The sequence below is a fragment of the Anolis carolinensis genome, chromosome 5 (genome assembly GCF_035594765.1).
Source record: "Anolis carolinensis isolate JA03-04 chromosome 5, rAnoCar3.1.pri, whole genome shotgun sequence".
Lineage (NCBI taxonomy): Eukaryota > Metazoa > Chordata > Lepidosauria > Squamata > Dactyloidae > Anolis > Anolis carolinensis.
The window spans coordinates 144,415,116-144,439,089 of NC_085845.1; the positions used below are offsets into that span (position 1 = coordinate 144,415,116).

The window sequence follows — 23,974 nt, forward strand, 5'->3', positions numbered from 1 at the left end:
TGCCTTGAGCTGCATCCCTCATTGGGGGGAGATGTTTCTTATTCCTGGAGGGGAGCCTCCTGAGAGAAATCCCTGGGCGAGGGGCTTCTCTGGAGCGTCTGCGCATGCGCCACGGGGGCTGAGGCGGAGCCGAACCCACCTGCAGTAATGTGTCACCGCGAAGAAGCAATTGCTGGGCGCGCCTGGCTTCTCCTTGTCACCTACCAAATATTAATACTAATACACCCTCAAGGTATTAATTGGTATTACTCTATTCTCGCCGTCTCCTCTTAACTCGGGGGTCTCCTCAGCAATGAGACGCTCGCGTTACTCCGACTCAGTCACGTCTCCCCCCCCCCCTCCACCCTTGGTTGTCAGGCACCAGAGTGACATCACCCTTGTCCAATCAGCGCTCGGCTTGCTCTCCCCTCTCTCCGCTGTCCTCCTCGAGCCCCCCAATAGGCTGGCAAAGCTCAGAGTCCCCCAGGGAAAGGCGGGCATTTGGTTGTCAAGAGGAGGAGGAGGAGGAGGAGGAGAGGAGCGGGTGAGTGAGTGGGTGGGTGGGAGAGTGGGCGCGCGCTTCCCAGGTGCTGAGGCGGGAAGCCTTCTCGCCACTCGCCGGTCCAGCGCAGCATCCCCTCAGACCAGGTAAGCCTCGCCTTTCCCTCCTTCTCCGAGGCAGGCAGAAAAGGGTGGCTTCCCTTCACTGCGGCGAAAGGCGAGCCCACCTTTCGTGGGTTTGTGGGAGGCTGGTGGTTGACCTCCTGGGGAAGGGCGTGCCTCAGGAAAAGAGGGGTCTTGGGTGGAGGTGTTTTCCTACTTCTGGGGTCCAGAGCCGAGAAGAAGCTGTCATTCAAGGGGCCCAACTTTGAGACTCAAGTCTCCCCAAGAAGCTGCTTTTTCGCCCAAGCGATGACGCGGGAAGGAGAGGAGAAAAAAAAAAGGATGCAGCAAATGTGGGTCAGGGATGACACCGCGTCGCCTCACACAGCGCCTTCCAGACCCCCCTCTCCTTTTCGCGCCTGATTCGCCCCCCAACCCTGAATGCTTCCCATCTATTTATTTTGGAGCTTCCCCAATTCCATCCAAGGCGCATTGCTTCTCCAGCCCCGTCGGGTTGCGTAACGCCTTGGGTGCTCTGGCGGAGGCTGTGCCTTCTCCATGCAATGCAGCTGGCGTGACATGCAGATGCACTCGGTCCTCCCCATCCACGGGCTCTGCACCCAGGGATCCCACCATCCGCCGTACACTCTCAGGGCCCTTCCACACAGCCATATAACCCAGAATATCAAGGCAGAAGACCCCATAATATCTGCTTTGAACTGGGTTATCTGAGTCCACACTGGCATGTATCCCAGTTCAAAGCAGATAATGTGAGATTTTATTCATCTGTGTGGAAGGGGCCTCAGTGAAAAATGTTGTTTTTGGTTGCTTCGGAGATTGCTATTACATAATAGTTAAAGGTAAAGGTTTCCCCTGACGTTAAATCCAGTCGTGGCCGACTCTGGGGGTTGGCGCTCATCTCCATTTCTAAGCCGAAGAGCCGGCATTGTCCGTAGACACCTCCAAGGTCATGTGGCCGGCATGATGGCATGGGACGCTGTTACCTTCCTGCCAGAGTGGTACCTATTGATCTACTCACATTTGCATGTTTTCGAACTGCTAGGTTGGCAGAAGCTGGAGCTAACAGCGGGTGCTCACTCCGCTCCCCGGGTTTGAACCTGGGACCTTTCGGTCTGCAAGTTCAGCAGCTCAGCGCTTTAACACACTGAGCCACCTAATCATAGAATCCTAGGGCCCTTTCACACAGCCCTATATCCCAGAATATCAAGGCAGGAAATCCTACAATATCTGCTTTGAACTGGGTTATCTGAATCCACACTCAGATAATGTGGGATTTTCTGCCTTGATATTCAGACATATAGGGCTGTGTAGAAGGGCCCCATTCAACTCTCTGCCATGAAGGAACACACAATCAAAGCAGTCCTGACAGATTGTCATCCAGCCTCTGTTTAAAAACCTCCAGAGAACCAGGCTCCAAGGCATTGTATTTCACTGCTGAACAGCACTTAACATCAAGAAGTAATGTTTAGGTGGGATCTCTTTTCCTGCCATTTGAATCTATTGCGCTATGTCCTAGTCTCTAAGGCCTTTTCCACACAACTTTATAAAATCTCACGTTATCTGCTTTGAACTGAAAATTACATTCAAAACACACTTGACAGATAGCCATCCAGCCTCTGCTTAAAAGCCTCCTAAGAAGGAGCCTCCACCACACTCCGGAGCCGAGCGTTCCACTGCTGAACAGCTCTCACAGTGAGGAAGTTCTTCCTAATGTTCAGGTTGAATCTCCTTTCCTATAGTTTGAAGCCATTTTTCCACATCCTAGTCTCCAGGGCAGCAGAAAACAAGCTCCCTCCCTCCTCCCTATGACTTCCCCTCACATATTTATACATGACCATCATTATTTCTCCTCTGCAGGCTAAACATGCCCAGCTCTTTAAGTCGCTCCTCACAGGGCTTGTTCTCCAGACCCTTGATCATTTTAATCACCCTCCTCTGGACACATTCCAGATTGTCAACATCTCCCTTCAATTGTGGTGCCCAGAATTGGACACAGTGTGATTCCAGGTGTGGTCTGACCAAGGCAGAATAGCGGGGTAGCATGACTTCCCTGGATCTAGACACTGTACTTCTATTCATGCAGGCCAAAATCCCATTGGCTTTTGGCTGCCTCATTGTATTGTTGGCTCATGTTTAACTTTTAGTCCACGAGGACTCCAAGATCTGGACTCAGATAACCCAATTTAAAGCTGATATTGTGGATTATCTGCCTTGATATTCTGGTTTATGTGGCTGCGTGAAAGGGCTCTAAAGCAGCAGAAAACAAATTCCTTGACGTGACACCCTTTCCAATATTTAAATATGGCTCTCATGTCCCCTCTTAGCCTTCTTTTCTCCAAACTGAACAGACTCAGTTGCCTCAGCCTTTCCTCATAGGGCTTGGCTTCCAAACCTTGGATTGTTTTGGTTTTTGGACACATGCTAGTTTGCCCATATCCTTCTTGAACTGCGGTGCCCAGAACTGGAGACAATATTCCAGGGGAGGTCTGGCCAAAGCAGAAGAGAGTGGGACCATGACTTCCCTCCATCTATTATACTCCATACTATGCCATACCATAAACTCTGTATTGACTTGATATTCATCTTGAAATACAGGAATTAAAAGCACATTAAGATGATTAAATACAGACCTAACTTAATGTAATCCAGTTTTACTGCCTTATATTTTAATTTCTATTTAAAGCATTATTTCTTTCTTTCTTTCTTTCTTTCTTTCTTTCTTTCTTTCTTTTTAAACTGATTATCAAGTCCTGGTTGACTGAGAGTCTTCTGTATTCCAAAAATATGTTCCGAAAAGCAAGCCTTTTGTTGAATAATATATAAGGGACTCCATTTTACCATGCCATTATATAGAATGGGACCTGAGCATCCATGATTTTTGTATCTACAGAAACCCAGGAACCAAATCCTAGCAGATACCGAAAGCCCAATGTACCTTTAGAAAATTACAATAGTGTCTCTCAAGCCAGGTCTCAACTGCACTGGAGCTAAGGAAGATTGTGTGGTTTTGCTGCAAACAAGGGGCGGCAAGAAGAAAGAACAGGATTCTTTGCAGACTTGATTTTGCCCATACACACACAGAGATGACATGTTTAGTGGGATAACAGGCTTTCCCAAGTAGCTGCCAATTTATGCGTTGGCTAAATGTATGGGAGTATTCACTGTGGAGAAGACCCAGCATGATGCTGGCTTTGGAGTAGTGTGTGACATTTCACTTCTGTAGAAAAATTATCCAGCGTGAGGCAGTTACTACGTTCATAGGTTGAACCCTGTGCAAGGGATTATCGATTTGTGTTAGAAATTGAAAGAAGGATTCTTATAGGAACTGTATTATTCGGACTGTGACTGAATATTGTGAAGACAGCTTGAAAGAGCAGTGTATAAGGATATGTCTAAACTGTAGAATTAATGCAGTTTGACACCACTTTAACTGCCAAGACTCAGTGCAGTGGGATCATGGGACTTGTCATTTTACAAGGTCTTCACTTTTCTACCAGAGTGCTGGGATCTCACCAAACTACAATTCCCTGGCTTCTATAGTATTGAGCTATGTCAGTGAAAGTGAGGTCAAATTACATTGTATGCACCTTAGGACCTAGATCCAGTATTGCAACTGCACATGTACCTTCAAGTCACTTGTTAAATTATGGAGACCCAATTCATTTATTCAGCTAGGGGTATTCTGAAAGATGGCATTTAACTTTTTTCAAATTTCAGCAGCTTCCAGGAGGAAATGGAAGGTTAAATAAAAGCAGTCTGGGCTTGCATGGAGCTACTTGGAGAAAGGCTGAGCTATGTAGTTTTGTTTATTAAGCAGGATATTTTATATCATATATATGCCGTTTAGATATATTTGTTGTTGTTTTGTGCCTTCAAGTTGTTTTCAATTTATGGTGACCCTAAAATGAACCTATCATGGGATATTCTATGTGAGATTAGTTCACAAGGGCTTGGCCTTTGTCATCCTCTGACGCTGAGAGAGTGTGACTTGCCTAAAGTCATCCAGGGCTTCCAGGGTTGAATGGGGATTTGAACTCTTGTTTCCAATATCATTTTCTGGCACTCAAACCACTGCACTATGTAAACTCTCATTAATATACATAAAAGCTATTCAGGACTGCAATATATATATATATATATATATATATATATATATATATATATCAAGAGAAAGAGAGAGAGAGAGCAAGAGTGTGTGTATATGAATAATGCAGGCATGAATAGCTTTTGTTGTAGTTCATGCATCAATTGCAATACTGCTGTAGCCATTTTGGGTAACAACTGGTTGCATTGCAGAAAGCATCTAGATCTTAACAATTTGTGTCTAAACTTTATATATTTATAGAGTAATTTGAAAACTGAAATTTGTTTTCTTGATAACCCTATCTGAAATGCATTTTAAAAAAATGTTGTTATATATGTTTCAGTTCATGTTTGTTATAGTCACATCTCACACAAATATTCCCATGATCTCCCACTTACGAGTTCTATTTAACATTTAGTCCTATTTAGGAAATAAAAATAAAGTATGAAGAAATGTGTTTATTGGACTTTGATGGAAGTTATTCCTTTCTTTACTTCTCATTCATGACTACTCAAAAATAAAAATTGAAAATAAAGATAGAATTTTATTTATTACATACGATATGTTTTATAGTTTATGACCATAAAATAATTCAAGTGAAACCTTGGTTAGTAACATGGTATAAACAAAAGTATAGATAATTGTAGTGCATAGTAGGGCTGTACAAGGATCCATTTTTAAAAGCAGGCTCCAGCTCTTTCGACTGTTTTGGCCAGTTGTAATGGCATGGGTATTGCCACCATCTTTGTTTTGGCTGCAACAGTTCATGCAGCTGCCAGCCACGGCTACTTTCACTTTCAGTTCGGGAACACGTGAAGCGAGGAGAGGCAATTGCGCACCTGGGTTTCCTTGTGAGCCCTGCCTGTTGAGTCAATCAAAAGAGAAGAAAGCCATGACGTGTCTTAGCCAAGCCAGATCTATATATACTGGGGTGAGCACCTCCATTTCTCAGTTGCATCCTGGCTTTTGAGAGAGACAGATCATTCTCCCAGTCTGCTGGTGGTGATACATTCTCAGTGCTGCTCACATCTCATCGTTTATTTCACTTCCCATTTACCTACAATGCTTAGTATTAGACTAGACTCCAATAGAAATAGCAATCTATTTCTTTGGCAATTCAATTTATTTTATTTTATTTTATTATTTTTCTTTATACTTTATTTGTAGTGGGACTGGGAGTTGCTGGAGAGTGGGTGTGTACGTTTGGGTAGGGAGAAAGACCATCTCTTGGGTGGGTGAGTGTTTGTTTGTGCTTTGCTTTAAAATATTAGGGTGACTTGCTTTGCTTAACTCACCCAACTGCTTCTCTCCTCTCCTTATATTTTTTCATCCTCTCATCATTTCATTTATTTCATGTATTATTTTAATTTAATTGGGAAGTGTAGTGGTGGGATGTGTGTATGAAGAAGGCAGAAGGTCTCCCTTGACTGGTGTGCTTTAAAAATATTAGGCAAGCTTGATTCCATCTTGAAGCCTAGCCTTGACACACAGCACCCAGGCTTCTAATCTCTTCTCTCTCACCTGTCCTTCACAAATACTCTAAAAAAAATGCCTGCACTTGCTTCTCACCATCAGGCTTGTGTGTGTGTGCCTCTGCTTGTGTATCTGCACCAGTCTAGCCTTCCTCCTCAAAAACATTTCTTCTCCATAAAAAATTATTGTTGTTCCTTTGACTCTAGCCTTTTTCCTTGTGGCTTGTGTGTGCATGCACGTTTCTCTCACACAAGAAGCCTGAGCCTATCCGTCCACCCAAACATAAAAAGCAATACTACATCAATATTTGTAATAATATAATAAAATACATACTTAATATAACATACAAACATATAATAAAATATATTCTGGTATAATAATAATAATAATAATAATAATAATAATAATAATAATATGCCTAGAAGGTATGGTGGCAGAGGACTTTTACAAATAAAACAAAGGAGAAGAAAAACATGCACTGGTAGAATATGTAAAGGAAAGTGAAGAACCTGCTTTGATTGAAGTCAATAATCAGAAACTTCTCAAAGCACAGCAGACAAAGAATCAGTACAAGAAAACTGCACTACAAACCAGAGCTGACAGCTGGCATAACAAAGCATTGCATGGGCAATTCCTTGACAAAATCGGAGGAAAAGTTGATAAGGAGAAGAACTGGTTATGGCTCACTAATGGAACACTGATGAAAGAGACAGAAGGCCTGATTCTTGCAGCCCAGGAGCAAGCAATCAGAACAAATGCAATTAAGGCCAAGATCGAAAAATCAGCTGTTTACCCAAAATGCAGCTTTTGCAAGGAAGCCGATGAAACCATTGATCATATCCTCAGCTGCTGCAAGAAAATTGCACAGTCTACAGACAGAGGCACAACTATGTGGCCTAAATGATTCATTGGAACTTATGCCTCAAGTACCTCCTGCCAATAGTAAAGAACTGGTGGGATCACAAACCTGCAAAGGTAGTGGAAAATGAACATGGAAAAAATACTGTGGGACTTTCAAATCCAGACTGACAAAGTTTTGGAACACGATACACCAGACCTCATGGTTGTAGAAAATAAAAAAAATTTGAATTATTGATGTCGCCATACCAGGTGTTAGTCGAATTGATGAAAAACAACAGGAAAAACTCAGTTGTTATCCGGACCTCAAAAACGAACTGTAAAGGCATGAACCAGTACAGGTGGTCCCAGTGGTAACTGGCACACTGGGTGCCATGCCAAAAGATCTCAGCTGGCATTTGAAAACAAGAAACATTGACAAAATTATTATCTGTAAACTGCAAAAGGGCACGTTACTTGGATCTCTACGCATCATTCGAAAATACATCACACAGTCCTAAACGCTTGGGAAGTGTTCGATTTGTGATTTAGTGATATGAAATCCAGCATATATATCTCGTTTGCTGTGTTATACTGTGTTCTTGTGTTGTTGATGATGATGATGATGATGTGTACTGGCTGCTGGTGCTGGTGCTGCTGCAGGGTCAGGGTCAGGGGTCAGTGGCTTTCAGGGGAACTATAGGGAGATGGAGAGGGAAAACTGCAATTGAATCTCAATAAGATCCTCCCATGACACCACCAAAAGTTCAAAGAACATCTTTTTTGGGAACTGATGCTGTTGCTCAGCCTCATGCCATTGAGGCCTCTGAGATATAACTGTCACTGGCATTTCAAATTCCCAGTAGTACCAGTGGAGGAGGAGGAGGTAGCATTTGTGTCTGGGGTGGATTCAGAGATGCATCGCCCCCCCCCCCCCCCCCAGTTGACTCCGGTTGCATCTGCCCCCCCTCCCACTGCACCTGGAAGGTCTTGTTCCTTCAGTTTGTATACATTTCTACCTTAATCCATTTGATCTGAAGCAGGCAATGTGCCTGCACTTCAGTGCCAAAGTTAGCCTAGGGAAAGACGTCAAACATCTCTCAACCAGTGGGTTGTGGATGCATATTATGAGGCACCATCCCATGCAGCTTGGGGATGGGAATGAGGATGGGGATGGGACTGATATGGGCAGAAGCAAAAAACTGAACTGTAATTGCTTTGAAATCTTGGCTCTTTTGTATCCCATTGCATTGCCTTTAAGCACTCCCATCCTCTGGTTTCAAATGGAGTCAGGACGAACAGATGTATGCCTCCACAATTCATAAATCCCAAAACATTGTCTTTTGTGAACAAGACTTCTTTTGGCTGTCTCTCCTTACCTCAATTCATATCATAGGCAAAGAGACTGAGTCAGTGTTGCTGTTGCTGCATGCCTGATGACTGCCTGGCAAACTTAGAATGTTGGAAAATGGAAATGGATTGGCTTCCACTCGGACAAGATGTTTTGACAGTGACTGGGACTGTTCTGTCCCCCAAGCTATGTCTACTCTTAGGTGTTCTAATCTTGCCAGGGATGGATTCACAGCTAGGTGATGAACACAGTTCACAAGAAATTAAATAAAATTAGAATTCTAACTCCTCCCTGAGTCTAACAGCAAAAATATGTAAGATCAATTGTAAGCTTGACTCAAGCATAGATCCTGCATGCTTACTTTTCTCTTTTTTCTGTGCCTTTCCTCACCTTGTCTCTCTGATACACCAGTGGCAAGGTTGTTAACCCAGACTTTTGGCACCAACTTCTCTACATAGGATGTGTTTACATCTTCTTGCAAATGTTTGACTGCAAGAAAGCAGTGGAAATGGCCAACCATTAGGCCCCACTTGGGGGAGGGGCATGTTCTTAAAGGGAAATCACAACAGTTCCCTGCCATAAAGTTCAGTAAAAAAACTGAACCCTTCTAACAAAGCTTAAAATAGTATATCTCTGTGTGGAGCTGTGACAGGGACACTCCTTTTCTTTCAAGCAAGCTATCATTTAAAAAAAAAACCCTACTGCTTTGAAAACCATTGATATACACCTGCATGCAATGCAGTAACATTGCCTTTAATCCTACCCAACTTCAGGGTTAAGCAGTTCTCCAATCAAGGGGATAGTAGCTGGTTGCCACTGCAGTTTGTTCCTACCTTCTGCATTGCACAGTGCCACTCAGGTTTGGTGCTGCTTTGACAGAAACAGGGAGGGACCTTTTCTTTCAAGCTATGAAAGCCATTGATATATGCCTGCATGCAATGCAGTAACATTGCCTTTAATCCTCCCCAGCTTGATTTCAAGAGGACAGGTTTAAGGTAAAGTTGTTTTCCAAGCAAGGGTTAAGAGTGGTTGCTGTTGGTTTTAGCTTGGCTGCTACTGTTATGGCCTTGGTAATGCTTGTTTGTTTCTATCCTTCTTAGGTGCCTTGGCTATTGGGAGTAGGCTGTAGAGTTTGTCAGGGAAGGGAGTCCCAGGGCAAGTCCAATGAGACTTACTCCTTCTTCAAAATAGACTTTGAGTTTTGGATAATGGATCAGACAAAGTTGGATGGATGCATATTGGATACTGGATTTCTAGAAGGTTGCTGTTGTAGTTTGTTTCACAGGCAAAACATGAGTTACATAGTTTACCAAATTAGGGCTTTTGGGTCAGTCCAATGAGTCCAATGACGCTCTCATCTCCCACAAACTTGCAGTTTATTAACTGTGACTAATGCTGATGTTCATTGATGTAGGTCCTCCTTGCCCGCCCTGCAGCTGCATCAAGTTAATAAAACAGTAACATGTGGTGACAGGGAGTCTGAGAGCAGGAGTTACAGTTAGACAAATATTTGGTGTACCCCCCCTCCCCCGATCCATTTTTCTCTCATTGCTGCCAATGGGCTGGATCTTCCCAGATCAAAAATGGATCTTTCAGCTGGACCCAAAAATGGATTTTTGCTCACTCAAATTCGGGAAGTTCCGGGGGGGGGGGGCACACCACATTTGGGACACTGAAAACAGAATGGGGTTTAACTGAATTGCCACCCCTAGTGCATAGTTCTATCTCCTGTGACAAGTGCACACATTGATCCAATTCTGTCAGGTGTGGGCAATATCTGGCCTCCAGAGATTTCTGGACTACAGTACTATGCTATCAGGGGCTGCTGGGACTTGCAACATCACATCTGGATGGCCGTGGAAAGGGCCCTTCCTTATATTGGATGGAAAGGGTCCTTCCTCATACTGCATACATTCAATAGATTCTGAATATTAAATATTAAAGAAGGATCCAAAGAAAGAGAAGGAAAAGTCGGAGAAGTTGAAACCAGCTGAATCATGGTTTAGCCTGCCAGAAGCTGAAGGAGGAGGAGACTTTGAATTCAATTTGTGTTTGTTCATTGTTCTTCTTGCTTGCCAGACACCTCTGAGGCACAAATAACAAAAAGGGACAAGGAGCTTCCAAGTTGAAAATTGCTGTGTCGAAGCATGAAGCATACCAGCAATCATTCAGTGCTTGTGGCTGCTCAAGCTTGGGCAGTCCCGAAACCATTTTCAGATACATGGTTCTTATCTTTCACCTTTCCATTGTCTGTTTCTATATGAAGCATAGAATTCCTATGAGTGATTTGAATATGAAACTAAGTTGTCATTGTTTCCCTCTCAATTTACACAAAACAACCTGGTGCTTACTTCCACCTCCATCATCCAAGTCAGCATGTCCTGCTAAGGAGTAATGGAATTGTAGCCCAACTCATTTGGAGAGAAGCAGGTTGGGGGAAGGCTGATTTCAAACATAATTATATGATCTTTTATACATGATTTTTACCTACTCTCTCCCAACACCCTGTTCTCTTCTGGTAATAAGACTTGGAGACAGTGGCATTCATAAAAAGTATTATCATTAATATTTGGATAATATTTTTAGATGAACTGGGGGGGAAATATATGAATTAATAGGGTTTTTTTTTGCCGAAATGCCTGTTTGACATAGTTTTCTTCAGATAGACAATTTTACCAGCAAACTTGTCCTTTCACAATGATATTTTACTGTCAGAGTGATGTTCATGGGGTTTACCCAGGTTTTCCAGCTCCAGCACTTTACAATCTGTATCTCATTTACACTCCTCTGATTATATACTCTGAATTTCAAATTTGATATCTGACGTCACTGAATAATAGTCTTTACCTGGGTACCACCTTCTTGGATAGCAAGTTCTTGGATTTTCTAAATACTTGTCTTCATTTTCATAATAAAAGATCTTGGTAGTCTATGCCATAAGGCAGGGGTCCCCAAACTTTTTAAACAGGGGGCCGGTTCACGGACTTTCGGACCATTGGAGGGCCGGACTATAGTTGGCCACCGAGCAATAATAATAATAAATAACAACAACAACAACAATAATAAAAAAGTGTGTTGGAAGAGACCCTTTGGGCCATTGAGTCCAATCCCCTTCTGCCTTTGTGCACTGAAAGCACAAGCAAAGCACCCCTGACAGATGGCCACCCAGCCTCAATGTTAATAATAATAATAATAATAATAATAATAATAATAATAATAATAATAGGGTTGGAAGAGACCCCTTGGGCCATTAAGTCCAACCCCCTTTTGCCTTTGTGCACCAAAAGCACTAGCAACCCACCCCTGACAGATGGCCACCCAGCCTCAATGTTAATAATAATAATAATAATAATAATAATAATAATAATAATAATAATAATAATAAGGGTTGGAAGAGACCCCTTGGGCCATTAAGTCCAACCCCCTTTTGCCTTTGTGCACCAAAAGCACTAGCAAAGCACCCCTGACAGATGGCCACCCAGCCTCAATGTTAATAATAATAATAATAATAATAATAATAATAATAATAATAATGTGATTTTGTGTTATGAAATCCAGCATATCTATCTTGTTTGCTGTGTCATACAATATAATAATAATAATAATAATAATAATAATAATAATAATAATAATAATAGGGGTTGTAAGAGAAGAAGAGACCCTTGGGTCATTTAGTCCAACTCCCTTCTGCCCTTGTGCCGTGGGGGCCGGATAAATAGCTTTGATGGGCCGCATCCGGCCCCCGGGCCTTAGTTTGGGGACCCCTGCCATAAGGGTTCATCCATAAAATGATTGATTTGTAACTAGTTTGGATGGGTTTCAGATTTAGGGTTCCCAGTGCAGAAGGCCAATGTGATCTTCTTGCTGTTTGCTGGAAGCATAGTTGTTTATGAAGCATGTAATTATGGTTATGATACAACCCCTGTACCAGAATCCAACAAAACATGACTTTTCTGGGTCTTACAAGCAATTCTGTGGTATGCTTCTGCCAGAAGTTACTGTAAAATCATCCTAGAGGACTAGCAAATTCCTAGAGAGGATATTTCTATTTCCAGTGGGATCCATTTAATTCAACAGGGTTCAATCTCTATTATCCAAATTTTCCCTGTTTCCACTGTAAAATCAAAAGCATGTTCTCTGTGAATATGAGGGATAGTACTATACTTAGAGAGTAGTGTTTTCAAGTTGAGTCCTTCTGTATATTTTGTAGGCTCCATTAGATTTTCCAAGACCAAAACTTAAGCAACTTCCAATGTTTTAAAGAATAGCTCTGAAGGGTAGGGAACAGTACCACCAGGAAAAGCCAGAAAGACCATTGTCTATCATCAGTAATGGACTGGATGACGGCAAACAAACTGAAACTTAATTCACAGAAGACAGAGGTCTCCTGGTCAGTCAGAAGGCAGACCAGTGAATAGGTCTGTGCTGGATGGGGTCACACTCCTCCTGAAGACACAGGTCCACAGTTTGGGGGTCCTCATAGACTCAGCGCTGAATTTGGAGGGCCAGGTTTTGGGGGTAGCCAGGAGGGCTTTTGTACAATTAAAACTTATGTGCCAACTACGCCTGTTCCTAGAGAAGCCAGATCTGGCTACAGTGGTACATGCCTTAGTTACATCCTGTCTGGATTACTGTAACATGCTCTGTGTGAGGCTGGCTCTGAAAAATGCTCAGAAACTGCTGCCAGGTTGCTATCTGGGGCTGGCTACAGGGAGCAAACAACCCCTGTGTTGCAGCAGCTCCACAGGCTGCCAGTCTGTTTCAGGGCACAATTCAAAGTGCTGGTTATGATCTTTAAAGCCTTAGATGGTTCAGGTCCAGACTATTTGGCTGACCGCATCCCTTTGTACAAACCCGTCTGGGCCCTGAGATCTTCAGGCGAGGCCTTTCTCTCGGTCCCACCTCCATCTCAAGACTGATTGGTGGGAACGAGAGAGGCGGCCTTTTTGGTGGCTGCTCCTCAACTGGAATTCCTTGTTCAGGGAAGCCAGAATGGCCCCCTCCCTTTTGTCCTTCTGGCAGTAGGGTTAAACCATTTTATTCATGAAAGTTTTTAAAGATTAAGGTGTTTAAGATCTAATCAGGGGGTGCTGTGGTTTTTAACTCTTTTGATGGATTTTAACTGTGAATTTTTAGAGCTGGTTGTGTTTAATTCTATTTTAATTTTTACATACAGTAGAGTCTCACTTATCCAACGTAAACGGGCTGGCAGAACGTTGGATAAGCGAATATGTTGGATAATAAGGAGAGATTAAGGAGAAGCCTATTAAACATCAAATTAGGTTATGATTTTACAAATTAAGCACCAAAACATCATGTTTTGCAACAAATTTGACAGAAAAAGTTGTTCAATACGCAGTAATGTTATGTTGTAATTACTGTATTTACAAATGTAGCACCAAAATATCATGATGTATTGAAAACATTGACTACAAAAATGCGTTGGATAATCCAGAACGTTGGATAAGCAAGTGTTGGATAAGACTCTACTGTATTTATATATTTTAAATTGTATACTAATGTTTTTATTTGAAGCTGCTTTGAGTCCCGTTTGGGGAGATAAAGCAGGGTATAAATATAATAATAATAATAATAATAATAATAATAATAATAATAATAATAATAATAAAGCCCTTCAGATGTTGTTGATCTCTATTTCCCTTGCTACCATGGCAAGTAGTGAGAGATAATGGGAATAGTAGTAGTTCAACCCCATCTGGCTGACAGGATCTCTTCTTTGTTGCTGTTGCTTATTCTTTCAGTTGCTTCCGACTCTTCGTGACCTCATGAACAAGCCCATGCCAAGCCTCCTGTCGGCCATGGCCACCCCCAGCTCCTTCAAGGCCAAGCCAGTCACTTCAAGGATAACATCAATCCATCTTGCCCTTGGTTGGCCCCTTGTCCTTTTTCCTTCCATTTTCCCCAGCATCGTTATCTTCTCCAAGCTTTGCTTTAAGCTGTCTAATTTCCCAGGCTTGGTCTAGGAGGTATCTTCTTCTCTAACTCCCAGCTGAGATTACAGACCACACATTATATTTTGTGGTTTCATTTTAAATTTCTCTAGCTATGCTAATGGAATGCTTCCTTTTCACAGGTGTTCACAGCTGCTGCTTAGGAAATCTGTTTTTAATAATTTTAAAAATTATGAATGGACATCTCAAAACCATAAGTTTCTGAATTCATCTCAAGAGGAGTCTTTGATATCAAAGTCATTCTGAACCCAAAATCACTAACTTATACATGTTTACCACAAATTGTGGGCATGATATGTGTGCCTCCAAGTCAGCTGTCAATTTATGGTGACCCCAGGAGTTTCAATGGGTTTTCTAAGGCAAAGATTACTCATAGGCGATTTTGAGAGTGCCTTCCTCTGAAATGTAGCCATTAGTACCTCTTATTCATTGGTAGTCTCCCATGCAATACTAAACAGGGAAAGTATATAATCATGTTTCCTCTTGGCTGCTGATTCTGTCACTCCTCTTTCAGTGATTTTCATTTCTGAATGCTATTATTACAGTTCTCAGTTCTTTATGCATGATGTTCGATACTTTGTTTGTAATACAGTTATATTGTGTCACATTAGTCTTGTTGCCAACTCCTGCAATTTCCTGTTTCTCTTACCTTTTTAAAAATATTGCTTAATCTATCTTTCAATAAAACAATACACACAATTCAATAAAATAGTGCCACCTGTCAAGGCTTACCCCCAACCTGGTAAGCCCACGAAAGGGCCAGAGGGCACTATTAAAATAATCTTCATGAGGTATCTACTTACTATACCTTTTCATGGCAATTTTCCAGGCCCTATAACTATTACTGTAATGGTATTTTGCTCTGCAGCAACAGTCAGGCCCCTTCCACGCAAATGTATAAAATCCATATTGAACAGGATTATATGGCAGTGTGGACTCAGATAATCCAGTTCAAAGCAGATATTGTGGGCTATCTGCCTTGATATTCTGGGTTATATCTCTGTGTGGAAGGGCCCTCAGCAGATGTCTGTGTTTAGCCCCATGTCATAAAAAGCATCATCTACGTTTAGTTTTGCATTTCAAATTTCTGCTTGACACACAGAAAAAAATAGACCTTTTGTTTGGCTACTTAAAGATAGCAGAACTCCCCTCCCCACATAATAACTAAACCAGTAGGATATCAAAATACTGCCAACAGTGTTTGTGAGTGTGCTTCTTTTAATGGCATTATTAGGAGAGACCTGTTCAACATCTAATGAATGCAAATGGCAAGGAGTGAGAAGATTTAAGCTCCTTTAGGGGTAATATTTCTGTACATTAATGGGTGTGGGTATGTGTATAGTTTTGGGGAGATTTTTGCAAGACTTTTAGCTGTCCCTGGCTTCTCACCAAATTGCAAATCCCATGGTTCCATATTATTGAGTCATGGCATTAGAAGTGATGTCAGATTTCATAGAGACTGGATCTAAGGTAAAGGAAAGGTAAAGCTTTTTCCTGATATTAAGTCTAGTTGTGCCCGACTCTGGGGGTTGGTGCGCATCTTCATTTCTAAGCCAAAGAGCTGGCGTTGTCCATAGATACCTCCAAGGTCATGTGGCCAGCATGACTGCATGGAATGCGTTACCTTCCCGCCAGAGCGGTACCTATTGATCTATTCACATTTGCATGTTTTCACAATGCTAGGTTGGCAGAAGGTGGAGCTAACAGTGGGAGCTTACCTTGCTCCCTGGATTCGAACCACCGACCTTTCGGTCAGCAAATTCAGCAGCTCAGTGGTTTAACCCGCTGCACCATCTAGGGCTCCAGAGAATGGATCTACACTGCCCTATATCCCAGAATCTGATCCAAGATTACCTATTTATCCCAGATTATCTGGCAGTGTAGACTCATATAATCCAGTTCAAAGTAGATAATCTGGGATCAGATCATGGGATATAAGGCAGTGTAGATCCAGCCTACTTCTACAGTGCATATCTAGAAACCCTTTACTTCAGATATAAGTATTATCACTTACTGCAGCAGTTTACTTTTCCTGTGCTTGCTAGAAATTGCTAAGGTTTTGTCTCCACCCTTTCAGTTCCGACTATTGAACTAATTTTGAACTTTGAACCCAGTTTGCAAATTGGGAGTGAAGTGAAGGCAGGAGAAGAGAGAAAGTAGGACATTTTAAAAGCAGCCAAAAAAAGTGGGATGACAGAGCATTAATCAGGACAGGCCCTACCAAATTGGGACAGCTGGCGGCTATGCTGGTCCTCCTTTCAAATGATTGGAAGTGCCTCTTTCTTTTATTTATTAAGTTTCAGTTTGTTTGCCCCCATCCAGTTAGTTACTGATGACAGGCACTGGTTTAGAATTGAACAGCTTCTTTGGACTGAGGTGGAAAAGAAGAATTATTATTTGCATACTGATGGTTCCAGATGCTAACATATTGTTGTTTTGATTGAATGGAAACCAGTAACAAGAATTATAATCTTGAACTAATGTTTTAGGGAATAACTCACAATGAACTCAGTTGGATAGGCTGCTAAGTATGCATGCAAACATGATTTTTTTCAAGCATGAACAACTATATTTTGTAGGTTTTCCCTCTCACATCTCCAGCCCAAGCCGACCATACGGTCTGTTAACATTATATACTTGATTTTTTCCTGAACACTTATTATGGAAGCTTTCTTTTTCAAAACTATATTATCGCCATATTCATGGCCCAGATTTGAAAAGAGAGATTTCACTGTTCTTCATTATAAGGATGAGATGGACTAAAAAATGAATTGGACATGACCAAAACATACTTCTTGAAATTAGGGTATATGACACATTACTCAGAATGCTGGACAAGTATAAAGAAAGGTTTGTAGTCAAGACAGCCCTAGGTTTGTGATCCAGCACAGCTGTTCCTCTCCCATTCATACTGTCTTATTATCCAATGTTCTTGGAGTTTTTGCAAGCAGCTGAACCAGTCCTTAAACGTAGTTGATCTGTACAAACCTGCATTTGTGTTGGCACATTATTGAAGAATTCAAAGGAAATGATGGCCTCTATTACTTCACATCTTCTCTCTTGAATCTGGCTGCAGAAGCCTCTCATGTTACCCGTAGCTGATTATACAGAATTGCTGCAATTTGCTATCTAGAATTACATCAGCATTATCAGCATTAAGAATTCACAGTTGAATAATCATTTGCCCTTCTGCACCCTTCAAAATGGGTATTCATTCAATGTAAACTGGGTTTATGAAAGGTATGCATTTCATGAAGTGTCATTATCTATAATGGCTGTTTTATGATTTAAAAGTCAGATTACAGGGATTGGAAGCTGCCTTTGCCGGGCTTTCTGATATTGCCTCAGATCCATATGGTAATAAATCAGGCATGGAGAAATAATATAGAGATGAAAGGGCAGTGCTAGTTCCCCTGCCTACAGATTATTTTCTTAGATTGAAAGGTAGGGGGTTTATGTTATATTCCTTACCCAAATCAGTTTTTAATTTTCATATTCGTAAGATAGGCATGTTTGCATTTACATCCCTCCCTTCATACTCTAATGCCTAAAACTGAACGTGCTTGCTTGGAAAATCAAAAGATCTAAGAGTGCCATATAAAAGACTTAAAACATGGCATAGATTTAGAGTACATTAGTACATGATGTCATGTTTAGCAAAGTATTTTGAATTAGTGATAGATATCACTCAGATAAATGGTGGGTTTGGAGAATGTGTACTTCTTCATATAGACAATTTAATGAGATATTTAAAATGGATATTCATGAATTTGAAACAGCTTAATTAGAATGTGAAATTCAACTTCTAAAATGTATAAAATCTTATTGAAATTGAACTGGAAGAGGATAAAGATTGGTTATAAATATTTATAAATAATTAAATATTTATAATCAGTTATATCAGGAGAAATGGGGAAGAATGTGGATGAAAAGTTTGAAGTTTACATTGAATTAGGATTTGAAAGGAATTTAAAAAATAAAATTATGCATAGGTTGTATCTCATACCATAAAGACTTTCTAAGATCCTCAAGGACACTTCTGTTAAATATCTAAAATGTGAACAGAAGTTAACAAGTGAAAAGCACAGAAAAGTGGACTGAAATATATATGATAAAAAAGGACATCTTGAACCTATCACTACAGAAAAGACCAGAATTTTATCTGTTGGGAACAATGGAGACACAAGTGAAGAAATATGGAAGAATCCTTAAGTATATGATTATGGCTATTAAAATCTTATATGCTCAAAAATGGAAAAACCTGAATATACCAGCAAAAGATGATTTGCTGAGGAAAATGTATGAACTTACCAAAATGGATAATTTGGCAATGCTACTGAAGGAAAAATCATTGGTTAACTTTCAGAAGCACAGGAATGTGCTTGTTATTTTTGTGAAGATGAGGGCATATTGCAACTTTGGTTTGGATAAAGAGATAGAATTGTAACAATAGTAACATATAATGAAAGATCAAATATATTTCAGTAATAATCTCTGATCAGAGGAGAAGTTATTTTATTGTGAAGTGTATAGAGTTTGTATATGTAGGTTCTCTCTTAATGCTGTTTTATATATATTATGTTTTTTATATTTTATGTTTTTATATATTATTTTTTGTGTTTGTAAATAAAACATATTGTAAAAAGAAGAGATACTTAGACAAACACAACCCTCAAATCTCAACCATATCAGCAATTTGAAAAACTTGTTGTCTCCCCTCAAAAGTTGCAAAGATATGCAGAGAACACAGAATTTTTCTTATCTTCTAATGGCCCCCACTCTGAAAGCCTTCCACACACAACTGAAGACATGGTTGTTTCGATAAGCCTTTGACCATATTTAGATGCCTTTAATAAATATGTGAAGACCTATATATATCACCAAGCACTTTACATTACTAGATAGACTATTGTTTTATATCTGCAGCTATTGCTGTATTTTATTGATTTTAACCAAGTGGTTTCATGAAGTGAGATAGTTATGTTGGCTTTTATTGTTTCATGTTATTGTTTCTGCAATTTTTGTATTTTGTATATTATACCTTTGAGTGCTTTGTAAGCTGCCCCGAGGCTCTCTGGGAGATGGTGGCATGGTATAAATAAATAAATAATAATAATAATAATAATCATCATCATCATCATCATCATCATCATCATCATCTTGCTTCTATCTATCATACCTACATTCATTTTGCATGGCATATGATTGTGCTTTAAAAGTGAAAAGCAATATGTGGGATTAGATGTCAGAAGCCAGGTGAGATCCCATCCAAACCATGCTTCAGTAGTTCTTATGACATGATCTCTAAAATTGAAGCATGGCTTTTAATATAAATGCAATATTTAATCCAGTGTTCTTGACTTATACTTTTTGGGGTTTTTTAAATAAGATTCTCTTCTAAATCTGATAGATCAGAAAAACAGAAATGTGTTTTCAGTGGTCTCCACTGCAATTTGGACAAGAAGACTTTTGTGTAATATTGTCTTATACTATAAATGTCTACGAGATTGGTAGACCTTTTTATCCATATAGTCCTCTGACATAGAACACGATCAGTAGCTATTCTATGCTCAATCTAAATTTCTGCCAAAGTACCTTTCTTCTAGTCCAGTGGTTCCCAACTGTGGTAGCTGAAGTCCAAAACACCTGGAGGCTCAAAGGTTGGGAACCACTGTTCTCATCTATAACAGAAGTGGATGAAGTGTGGCCCTCCAGATGTTATTTAACTGCAGCTCCCGGCATTCTTCACGAGTGCTAGGGCCAATGAGAGCTGCAGTTTAGCTGTATTGGAAGGGCTGCATATAAGCAAACCCAATGTATTATCTTCATTGAGAATTTGTCTCAAAATGAGCAAATTCATTTAAGGGAGGGCCTCTTCACACTTTGTCACATAGCAGATAGTACCTTTCCAAAGCCTTTCCGTTACACTTGCCTTTCACACATCCAAAATGTCTCTTGCATTCCTCACCCTGTAATTACCATAAATTTGCTTCACACATGTTTTCTTCTGTCATTCATCAGATTGCTTTTGTATGGCCTTTGGGCAATCCATGTTAAACTAATGGCAAATGCCAGTCACATAGGTTCCCTTGATTCTAAGCAGAATGTTTGTCTGTTTGCTGACACATGTCAGCAGTAGAAATATGGTACAGTAATTTTCCTGAAACATCTTAGCTGTGGGTTCTGAATCGCTGTCTGTATTTTAATACTAGCAGACTTGGGAGAAGCTTGGCTGTTCATCTCACGAACAGATTTATGTGAAGGATTTAAGATAAAACCTACATTTCCATGGTAATATTTTCTTAGAATAATGATTATTCATGAGTTAGTAAGACACCATTTTTTAAAAACAAAACCAAGGTATAATTCATTTTTGTGTGTATGCAATTTTAAATTTTAAATGACACAATTTCATTTTGTTCTGTTTTCTTAGAAATCCATCTCTGTTCTTACCCTATCCAAATTTGGTATTGTTGCAATTTTTGGTACTTCTTATATTTTAATATTTGTATTCTGAGATACGCATTTTTGAAATACTTTTAGTAACATAGAAGGAACTTGGAAAATCACCTCTGACTATTCCTTGCCTAAGAAAACACATGAAATCCATGGTAACTTGAAGGCACATACACATGGAGTATACACGCATTTTAACACTCCCACTACTGACTGCATCTTTCAAGGAAATGCATTTTTGATTGTGTACATTTACTTAGCATGTAATTTCATAAAAGATGAAGAAAAATTGAGATGCAGGGACTCAAGGAGAGAAAGCGCAGTATACCCAAGCACTGTTTTTGTAATAGTAAACCCCTTTGGGTTATGCCTATATGTCCCAGTAGCCTAGTTAGAGCAAAATCTTGGGAGATGTATTAATAATCCATCAAAGTCTGAATCTCAGGGTGCAGGCCTTAGACTGTGTATCCATGTATTTGGCTGGAGGTGTTATCAGAACTGAGATACCAAGGTGATCACATTTCACAAAATGAAATGAACGGACAGCAGAAAAGTAATAGCTTTAGGATATAGAATAAGGTAGACTGGAATAGGAGGATGATTGTAATATATTGCCTTGCATTCTTAAACTGAGAAGATAGGACCAATATTTTAAAATACATTAAAAAACAGTTTGGAAATCATGTATATGCCATTTTATATTAATCACTCTGGGATGAGAGAAGAAAGGGATGCTAATCTATAACAAGAGATTTACTAATAACTTGCATTCTCAGTTAAGTAAGAAATATTCCATCATAGAGGATATATCATTTAATAGCTATTAAATGCTGAAGATAGTTTTAATTCTGGTCTTTTTTCTTTTATGATTACTTTATAGTCTTCAGTTGCAACAGATTTGTTTTAAGCATTTTTTGCTGTTCTGAAAAACTGTTTCCCATAATTTAATGTCCCCCACAAAGCTGTATTTCTTTCCTTCTGTGATGTTTCTGTTTACCCAGTGAAAGTTGGCAGGTGCTTCCTCGCCAATGCCTAAAGAAGTAAGAATTGTAAGTAATGCTACTTGGGAATTGGCAGAGAATTTGGCTAAGGAAATTACTCCCTTCCTTTATGCTACAATATAGTCTTTGAGAGACAAGTTCTTGTTCTGTTCCCTTTTAGGGTAAAACAATCAATTTATTCTTTTTTCCAAAGAGTAAAGGAATAGATATTACGAGTCGTGATGCCTTGGAACTCTATGTGCTCATCCACACCAGCTGAGCTGTAGGAGCTCTTTTACTGGTGAAATTTGCAAAGAAGAGGGCATAGGAAATACTTTCTTCTTGATAAGGACTGGTGGCTGGTGTTTTGCCAAGTTCCACAACCCAGTAAGGAAGCCACTGCCAGGCATCTGACCTTGTTCCTCCTCTTCTCTCACTATCCGCTTCTTGTTCATAGTTATGAACAGTACGTGAGAGTGTGTGAACTAGGACAAGAATGTGGAAATGAAGCACCAGCCTCTTTGCTTTAAGCCCTCTTCTTTGAGGAAAGGTTCATAGCTATGAGCAGTACGTGAGAGCATATGAGCTAGGACAAGACTGTGGAGATGGAGTACTAGCCTCTATTTGACTTGTGCCCTCCCTTTGAGGAAATGTCTTGCTTGGTCCATAGAAAGAGTTGGCTGGGTTAGAAAAAGATTGGAACATGGGAAATCTTTGTAAATCAAGCATATTTCAAGTTGAATTTTCACTGAAGCAATCATTGGGACAACTGGTTCTTCTGGCAGAGGAAGACAGGAACTGTAATCTTAGGCATTGAAAAGAAGACTGCTGTACATTATCAAGCAAAATATTTCCTGCACATCTGAAGAACTAAAATCACTTTAAATATTTCTGGATTCAATAATCATTCCTGTTAATCAGTGACAGGAATCAATAGATCACATGTGAATCTACTATCTAAAATAGAAAATGTTTCATTTTGTTCAGATTCTGAAGGAGGTTTTTATAGGAAACAGGATTCAAAGAGATATGTAATGCTCTATGTCCATGCGGACATTAAACTTGCAATTCCTGAACAACACCCTGTGAATAAATTATGCTGTATGTGCATTTTATATAAGTCTGCACTGTAATTTATTTATTTATATATTTCAGATATTTCCCATTTTCTCCAAAATGAATTAAAACAAGATAGTTACTAAATGGTTAAAAACAAATTACTATATTAACAACCAGTATTTTAAAACAATATAGTGTTATGCAATAATATGACTATAACAACAAAAATGCAACTCTCTTCCCATTCATTGAAGATTTTTCTGCATTGCTACATATTTGCAAATACATATTTAGATCAATAAATTGCTACCTCCTGGTGTAATGGGAGCAGAAAGCTTAGTATCCAGTCACTGATGAGTTCCGCAGTCTGGGAGCAGTCACCAAGATGATATACCTGTGAGGGTGATAGGACCCAGAGAGAGCCTTCCTCCAAGGATCTTTAAGCTCAGGCATGCTCATATGGAGAGAACCATTCCTTCAGATAGTTAACTTAACATTATAGGGATTTATGAGTCATAACTAGCACCCTGAATTGTGCCTGGAAATGAATCAGTAGTCAGTGAAATTGTTACAATAAGGCAGCTATGAAATGCTTATAACTTTGAAGAAGCTACTTGGGATAGCAGAGTGCACAAAACTCCTTCATAATCTTTTATATTCTCAGTCCTCTGCAATAGTATTTTATATTGCAAAAAATAAACCTGCATATTAATTGGTATGCAAAGAAATCTTGTAGCACTGTAGAAACTAACTGAGAGAACAAAGTTCATAGCATAGCATTTCATAGACTAAGGTGCATGGAGTGAAGTGCAGACTGCGTATGTAGAATTGCAAAATTGGTGGGTATGGTAATGAGGTAACAAATTCAGTATTAATGATGGTTGTTGGAGGATAAAGACAGGAGGGAGATATTGCCCAAAGACAAGATGAGTAGATAACCTTTTGAATGGGGAAGGAACTTATTGGACTGTAGAGTGATGCTGGCTGGGATGTGGTAAACTGAGATTGGGGTATTTACTGGCGTTATAATATGTGTAGTGTGCCAGGAAACCATTGACTCTGTTGAATCTACTGTTGATGGACTGGTCTTTTTGGATGTATTCCAATTCTGCTGTTTCACCTTTCAGTCTTTCTTTGTTTTGTTGTTCAAGGTCAGCTG

At 40.0% G+C, this 23,974-nt stretch overlaps 1 protein-coding gene across 1 annotated transcript in view; it reads left to right on the forward strand.

The window, feature by feature from the left end:
* Nucleotides 1–485: 485 nt before the first annotated feature.
* The window catches only part of cntn1 (contactin 1), a 199,569-nt gene continuing 176,080 nt past the window's right edge, over nt 486–23,974 (forward strand). Inside the window, exon 1 of the mRNA XM_062982480.1 lies at nt 486–627. The gene's annotated coding sequence lies outside the window, so the exon portion shown is untranslated. The remainder of the gene's footprint in view (nt 628–23,974) is intronic.